Source organism: Asparagus officinalis, chromosome 7 (assembly GCF_001876935.1).
Source record: "Asparagus officinalis chromosome 7, Aspof.V1, whole genome shotgun sequence".
Classification (NCBI taxonomy): Eukaryota; Viridiplantae; Streptophyta; class Magnoliopsida; order Asparagales; family Asparagaceae; genus Asparagus; species Asparagus officinalis.
In genome coordinates, this window is record NC_033800.1 from 30371175 (window position 1) to 30380176 (window position 9002).

Sequence of the window (9002 nt, forward strand, 5' to 3'; positions counted from 1 at the left end):
TTCTATCATTTAAACGCAGACATCAAACCTGCGTTGATCTGGCTGAACGCAACTCTCAAGAGTGCGTCCCAGAACCAAAACGCAACTCTCAGGAGTGCATTTCACAAACTGAACGCAACTCTCAGGAGTGTGTTTCAGAATCCGAACGCAGATCGCAGGACTGCGTTTCACTAGCAAAACGCAGACTGTGGTCTTGCGTTAATCAAGCTAAACACGACCCTCGTGTTCCTTCTTTGGAACACGATGTGATTCGTCGTGTTCAAAATGATCAACATGAATTTAAAATCCATGTTTACCAAGAACCAGTCCCATCCTTTAACGGACAGGGGGTTCCATCTTTACTCTCACGCTCCGTGAGAGGTTCATCCCAAGTCTCTGACTTGCGGGAATTGCTGTTGATGTTCAACCGACCGACGAATGTCGTTTTGCTCAATAATCAACGACATCCTCACAGGAAGAAGACTTTAGAGGATGAATACCTTGGAGTCACTTCTAACATGGTTGGTAGAGGGAGATCATCAACCCTTAGTTCTGACGAGTCAGAGACAGATCGTTCTCCAAGCGTCAGAGAAATCGCTAACGAGTTTGAAGGAGTCTACCAACGCACTCGGACGCGAACAGGAGCCATTCCCCCTGTCAACTATCGGAGTTTAGCCAGAGGAACTAATTCCGATGACGAACACTCAGCCATTGCGGAGTCCCAATCATCAAGCTCTTTCGTTGGGCATGAGAGCTTCGCCCACATGGCAGAACATTCTGAAGATCTTTCAAATATAGTTGATGAGCAGGAGGCCATGCTCAAATCACAACAGGAGGCCATCAATGAACTCATGGCCATGTTGACTCAAATCGTCGCAGACAAGACCAAATCTCAGGAGACAGATTCGCCGCTTAGGCAAGAATCTTCCCGGAGAGAGGGAAGGGAAAAGTGGTTGATGATGCGGTTTCTGACCAAGAAGCCCACAACCTGGAATCTTCCTCTGATGAAGGAAGAGAGACTGAGAATGAGCAGAATCTTCAGTCTGCCAAAATGGAAGAATTGGAAGCCCGCCTCAAAGCCATTGCTAATAGAAGCGAGCTTCAAGATGAGGGAGTTATCAGACCCTATCCTGCCGAATGGGATGCAACCCCTTATCCTCTAAAGTTCGAGGTCCCGACGCTACAAACTTTTGATGGCACGGGTTCACCGAACCAACATATTTATCATTTCAAGTCACAGACTGGAAATGTAATATCAAACGATGCCATACTGGCTCGATTGTTCATTGGCACCCTCAAGGGAATTGCCTTTGAATGGTTCAGGAAACTGCTTGCGGGCTGTATCCAAAAGTGGGCGGATCTAGAGAGACTCTTCCTGTCAAGATTCTTTGAAGATGACATAGAAGTCTCCATTCATACCCTTCTCGCCACTAAGCAGAAGAAGAGGGAGTCCATCAAAGCCTTCGTCAAAAGGTTCCGAACCATGGCTCTGCGTTGCGACACAACTTGCAAACCGACCTCCTAGCCCGAATAGGAGTTGCAGAATGCCGTTCTTGGAGACAACTAATCTCTCAAGGCGAGCAGGCTCAAAAAATCATTGCCAGGATCAAAGCTGAAGAACGAAGTAGGCAGGATCAGCCCGAGCAATCAGACCAAGCCCAATCTTCTCCTGAGCAACTGGACCAGGCTCACTCTTCCCAGTCAGAAGGGAAAGATACTACGGCCACTGAAGTCCATCCTCTTCAGTAGGATGATGGGTCCAACAACTATCACGTTAACAGTTACCTCTGATAGTCAAACTCATCAGATAATAGCCTACCTGGTGATGTGACTCTATTCCGACTTCATGGATAGTGCCCCACTAGGTGATGTGCTTTGTCTACCTCTTTTTATTCCCCTGCTAAGTCTTAATCAAGACTGGGGGTTGATTACTTGGAATCCACTGGATTAAGAGTAACGAATCTTTCACATCGTCGAGTTAACATTACACTTCTGACGATCATAATCCCCACAGATTATGCATTCAGTTTGCATCACTCCCAATTTGTCACGTTAACAATACACCTCTGACAAAACCCACTTATCGACTCTCGTCAATAGAGCGATAAGTCCTCAAAGTTGCTCTGATCGCAACACATTCTTGTCACGTTAACAATACACCTCTGACAAAACCCACTTATCAATCCTCGTCAATAGGATGATAAGTCCCCAAAGTTGCTCCAATCGCAACACAAATCCTGTCACGTTAACACTACACCTCTGACATAATCAACTTATCGACTCTCTCCAATAGAGCGATAAGTCCTCAAAATTGCTTCCATAGCAATATCTTTCTTGTCACGTTAACACTACACCTCTGACAAAATCCACTTATCGACTCTCTTCAATGGAGCGATAAGTCCACAAACTCGTCAAGTTAACACCACACCTCTGACGACCAAATCAACTTATCGACTCTCTTCAATAGAGCGATAGGTCCATAAAATACTGTTAGGTTAACATAACACCTCTAATAGTCAATCCCCCCTAATGAACTTGTTAATCCTTTTTTCCAACAAGAATAACAAGTTTTCATTATAAAATTCCCAGCGGATTAAAGATTTTCTAGAATTATCCTAGTGATAATAAAAAAAAATTTTGAATTTCACTTTAGGTAAAAATTCATGCCAAGTTAATACTATACCTCTGGCACTTCCAACTTTCTTTCGGTGTTTCAAGCCACACAGGAAGAAACGACACCAAAAATTCATGCCTTCACGCATGGGGGACTTTATCTTGATCCCTAATTAGAGATAAGTCTGCATCTAACACATGCTGCCGGGTAGCCTATTCCCGCAATAATAGCAAAGCCTACGTATTCAATATCGTAGCAGGTCGTTATTAATAACGCTAAAATCCATGCCTTTCACGCATGGAGAATTTTATCCTGAATCCTAAGTAGGGATAAGTCAATGTCTAACACATGTTGCCGGGTAGCCTATTCCCGTGAAAAGGACATCAAAATCCATGCCTCACACGCATGGGGGACTTTATCTCGATCCCTAATAAGAGATAAGGAATTTTATCCTGAATCCTAAGTAAGGATAAGTCAATGTCTAACACATGTTGCCGGGTAGCCTATTCCCGTAATAATAGCAAAGCCTACGTATTCAATATCATAGTAAGTCATTATTAATAACGCTAAAATCCATGTTTTACACGCATGGGGAATTTTATCCTGAATCCTAAGTAGGGATAAGTCAATGTCTAACACACGTTGCCGGTTAGTCTTTTACCGTGAAAAGGACATCAAAATCCATGCCTCACACGCATGGGGGACTTTATCTCGATCCCTAATTAGAGATAAGCCTACGCCTAATACGCGTTGCCGGTTAGTCTTTTCCCGTGAAAATGACAAAGTCTATGTATTCAAAATCATAGCATCAAGACTAAGAGAGTTCATGCTTAATGGATGTGAGCCGAGACTTAAGACAGATGCGCCAAAGACAAGTCTCAAAGACTTAGTCAAAAAATGCACGGAAGCCACTCCCATGTCTTAAGTCAAAACGTTGAGGTCAGACCCGCGATACAAAAAACTGAACGCCGGGGTCACACTCGCATTCCAAATTCATCAGCAATGGTGAAACCCGCATCTCAAGTTCAAAATGCAGGGTCCACCCCCACATTCCAGAAGCAGGTTTATGGCGCATACCTTCACACAGGTCATGCATGGAAAATCCCTTCAACCAAGCTGCCTTCGAAGCAAGTGCAGAGAACAACTCCTTTGTGACAGCTCCAAGATCAGAGTTGAGATCCAAAGTATTCCGAAAATTCGTCCCAGTCAACCGCGAACTTTTGAAAACTTTGGAGGGGGTTCTGTAGGCTGTCTAAAAATCACAATAGATAGTTGATTCCCCATCAAACACCGATGATGGAAGTTACAATCTGACGACTTCCAGAAGGCTACAATTCGAGGACTTTCACGTAGAAGGTTACAATCTGACGACCTTCACAACAACTAATGAAAGCCCCAATTCAACAGCCTTCACAATCAACATCAGGAGTTACAATTTGACGACTCTCATATTTTCAAGGAGCCAAGACGAAGATTACAAGAGGACGATCTGTGCAAAGCTCTAGCAAAAAAGACTACAAATTGACGGTCTCTTCATATTAGAATACAGATATCTCTCAAACCGTAAGGAATTTGGCGAAACATGTATCTATGAGGGCTTTGAAGAATTCTCTTGTTCCCTACTTTTATCGAAGAAATTTTAGGATTCCCTGTGAGTGACAATCTGGTATTTAGGGCTTGATCCAGCTCTAAAGGCTGAACTTAAATTCTCAGAAGTTCCCCAAGAGTGACCACGGGCCTGATCGATTCGATGATCCTTGATCTGGTTTCGAGAATTTTTCATGAAATGTTGGGCGTCCACACGAATTCATTCGCAGTTTTGGATTTGGGAACAGAGCTTGCATACCCATCGGCTCGGTTTGGATGGCCCCGTCTCGTCGAGATAGCCGATTTTCATATATAATTCGTCCAATTCTGACGTACGGTTTGAAAGTTATGACATGTTCTTCGTAGCAAGTTATGTTCTGAGGTCCGTCTGCAAGACTGGACTTCGTCAGAACATTGGACTTAGCCTGAAGCTCGCCAAGTCTGCCTAAGGTTCGCCTCTGCATTACAGAGTCAAAGCGCACAGGACGAACCAGCGTTATAACCTCAAAATGCAGAGTTAATCTCTAAAAAGCACGAACTATGCGTTTTCAGCCTAGAACAGGCTTAACTCTGCGTTTTCAACATCAAAACGCAAAGTTAATCTCTAAAACAGCACAAACTGTGCGCTTTCATCCTAGAACAGGCTCAACTCTGCGTTTTCAACATCAAAACGCAGAGTTAATCTCTAAAACAGTACGAACTGTGCGTTTTCAGCCTAGAACAGGCTTAACTCTGCGTTTTCAATATCAAAACGCAGAGTTAATCTCTTAAACAGGCCCAACTGTGCGTTCAGCCACCAAAATAGGCCCAACTATGCGTTTTTAGTCTAAAAACGCAGAGTTCGGGCCCTGAACGCTATTTTTTAGCGTTTGACTCGTTCAAAGCACGCAATGAACAGTTCCAGGAACTGTTTTTCCCCACGATTTGAGGGATTTTCGCCCCATTTAAGAGCGGATTAAGGGGGTAGTTACCACCCTTAATCCCCTATAAATACCAGAAACTCAATTGAGTTAGGGGATCGAATTTTTTCTCATCAACAAAGGGAGATTCGGTCAAAAGGCTGGCATTTATTTTTGGATCTGGGACTTGGCAGCAACAGAGAGCTTTGGAGATCAACGACTTGAAGGAGCTCTTGAATCATTTTGAAAGGCTTTTAATTGAAGCCTTTGAAATTATTCGGCATTGGCTTATAACCGACTTTCGGTTCAAATCAACTCTTTTTCAAGAGTTCAAACTCGTTCAGAGTTATCAACTCGATCAGAGTTCAAAACTTGCTCTGCAAGTTCTTCTAAAGCTCGTTCAGAGTTATCAACTCGTTAAGAGTTATTTTCAAAACTTGCCACGCAAGTTCTCCACAGCGTCAAATCGTGAGGAGAAAATCACGTTCCAGTGAATCAAGACGTTCGGATCGTCAACGAGAAGCAAACTCGACGCGAGCATTCGAGGGAGGCATCTCATCGCCACCGTGAAGAACCCAGAATTAAACAAAGGGGAGAATCAAATTCATTCTCCTCTCTTTTGTAATCGGAATCCAAATTGTAATTGATTTTGAGAGAAATACAAGTCAATTTTTCTTTCTTTGTCTTTTTACTGCAAATTTCCAACGAACATCACATGTTTACATTTTCGTGTTTTGGACTATCTTGCAAAATGATGATATTTTTCATTTGGGAAGTTCTTTTTCGAAACCAGTCGTTATAGCATGTTTATTATCATGTCTACAATCATTCCCCAAAGTTTTACATATTTTTGGAATTTATTTGATATTTTTAAACAGCATTTTAAAATCAGCAAAACAATTTTTGAATATGTCAGTTTTCGGTCGACCGAACCGGTCGACCGAACCTGAGTTCTCGTGCTCACTGTGCGACAGAGAGTTTGTCGGTCGACCAGTCCGGTAGACCGAAAGCTCCATCGGTCGACCGCACCGGTCGACCGACGAAGTCTCTGCTTGTTTCTTTGTTTTTCACTGGTTTAAGAGGTTATAAAAAGCCCTCAACTTTCATTGTTTCTTATGGATGTTTAAGAGAGTTTTAAAAAGAGTTTTACAAGTTTGTTGAAGGGTTTTTAAGTTTGTTTCAAGAGTTTGTTTGTGAAGAAAATTCCACAAGAGCTTGAGGAGATCATCTATTGGAGTTTGAGCAATCAACTATTCTCCCTCCATCTCTTGTCATCTATTGAGAAGTTTTCTAAACTCTTTTCTAGCTTTATATTTATTTGTTTGATTATCATCTTATTAAAGCTAGTTTTATATTGAGTTTAGATTTGATTTTATATTACTCATTGTTACACACACCCACATTGAGCTTTTAGTATTTACATACATAGTATAGTTGGGTGGTGAGAGATTGTAACTTTGAGTTGTGCTTAATTGAGTTCTCATCCATAGTTGAGAACAATCATTTGTTATATTATGCTTATTGTGATATTCACTTTGTAATACACTTGTACACCGAGTGAGGAGTGTGTGGTGAGAGTCGGGGATCGTCCCAAGAGGAGTGGCGTCGGTTGACGTGCCTAGGGAGAGGTTGTAACCGAGCACTTGAGGGAGACACGGCTAGGTCCAACACTTAGTGGGTGTAGAGTGTGATTGCAAGAGTGTGAGTTGTAGAGTTTTCGGTTAGCTAGAAAACCGAGTGTGTAGAAGAAGTTCCGGCTTCCAAACCGGATTGTGTTAGTGGATTTCTCCCCGGGAGTGGGGAGCGGAGACGTAGGACGGAAGGTCCGAACTCCGTGATCATATTGCTTGTTTGAGTTTGTCTTTGGCGTAGTTTTTTTTGCATTTATCTTATATCGCTAATTGTGCATTACTCATCCTTTTTATGATCCACTATCTAGTTTATATTGTTTACCCTTGTGTTAGTTTATATATCCTTGCATATATATTTTGCTATATATCTCTTTGCTAGGATATATCATATTGTATATTGTTTATCCTAGCTCATATATATTATTGCATTTCATACTTGCTAGGATAACTTGTTAATTAGTTTTAATTGGCATTTAATCGGATTAGATTAGCATAAGACCCTAATCACCCCCCCCCCCTCTAGGGTCTAACATAAACCCCCTAAAACATCTGAAGAAACTTGTGGGGGATCCATTGACTAGGATAGCTGATTTGGAGGAGTGGAGAAGGTGGTGGATCCATTCACACCAACGGGGGCCAAAACCTCTGGCTTTGAGGAGAGACAAAAGGAAGTTCTAGTTAACGCAATCGAAAGCCTTAAAGAAATCCACTTTAATAGCACAAATTTTTTTTTTTACCAGAGGAGCAGAAGTTAATCATCTCGTGAGCTAGAAGGAAAGAGTCCAACGTGGATTTACCTGACTGAAAGGCAAATTGAGAATGATCCACTAGGAGAGGCAGAAAAGATTTAAGTCTATTAGCAAGCATTTTGGAGAAATTTTTGCAAGAGCTATTTATAAGACTAATTGGACGAAAATCTTTAGGGGAGTTAGGACCATCTTTCTTGGGGATTAGACAAATGTGGGAGAAGTTAATGTTGTGGAGAGGTTGGGGGTTTGAGTGGAAGCCTTGAATAAAAGAGATGACGTCTGATTTAATAGTGTTCCAGAAGGTTTGGTAGAAGAGGATGGGGAGACCGTCTGGCCCAGGAGCCTTATCTGGGTGGAGGTCGAAGATCACTGCCTTGATTTCCTCTTGGGAGAAAGGAAGATCGAGAGGAGATAGATTAGTAGAACTGAGGGGGTATAACTCTTCCCAATCTAACTGCAGGTTAGAAGCAGGAGGTTGCCGAAAGAGCTTCGAGAAGTAATCATGGAAGGATTGTTTGATATCACCTTCTTCAGAGATGAGGACATTGTCTTCGATAAGATGAGGGATGAAATTTTTTCTACGCCGAAAACATGCATCTTTGTGGAAGAAGGCAGAATTATTGTCACATTCTTTAAGCCATTGGATTCTAGATCTCTGTTTCCATTTAATTTCATCAGCCTTAGCAAGGAGAAGCATGAAATTCTGCAGATGGGCTCTCAGCTGAGATTCGGAAGGGGAGAGACTTCTGGACTCTTTGAGAGAATAGAGATCATGAAGTTGGTTCATAGAAGAGGAGATTTGTTGTTTCAGAGAGCCCAATGAGTTCCTAGACCACCATTTGGTTCTCTTCCTGATAAGTTTGAGCTTGAGGGACAAATTTCTAACAGGGTCCTCTAAGGAGGAGAAGGAGTTCCAGCAGGATGCAATGAATGGAGCGAAGGAAGGGAATGATAACCATAATTTCTAAAATCTAAAGAGAGGAGGTTTGAGAGGAGAGGATGTGTCTAATAAGATGGGGCAGTGATCCGAACACGAAGATTGATATGCCGATTGAGTAAGGAGTGATTCAAAGTCAAGAGAAACCAAGAATATGTCTAGTCTAGCAAGAGATGGAGGGGATCTGTGGTTTGACCAAGTAAATTTCCTTCCGCTAAGAGGAAGGTCTAGAAGGTGGATGGAGTCAATGAAATTGCGAAAGATGTCGATATCTCGAGGGGAGCTCGAGCGCCCACTTCTTTCAGATAGGCTTAAGGTAATGTTGAAATCACCAAAGACGACCCAAGGAAGAGAGTGAGAATCCCTGATTCTCTGGAGTTCCCACCAACACACCTCTCTATCCGTCGGGTCACAATGAGCATAGATAGAGGTTGTAGAGAAAGACCAGTTGGATGGACGATAAAAATTTTAGCTCATACTTCAACTACATCATACTTTTTTTTATACGAACTACAGTGATCTTGATAATGAATTCTTTCTTTCATGCATAAATAAGTTGGTTGTGATATTCTCCGGTACGGCATAATCTACCCCTTGTACAAGGAG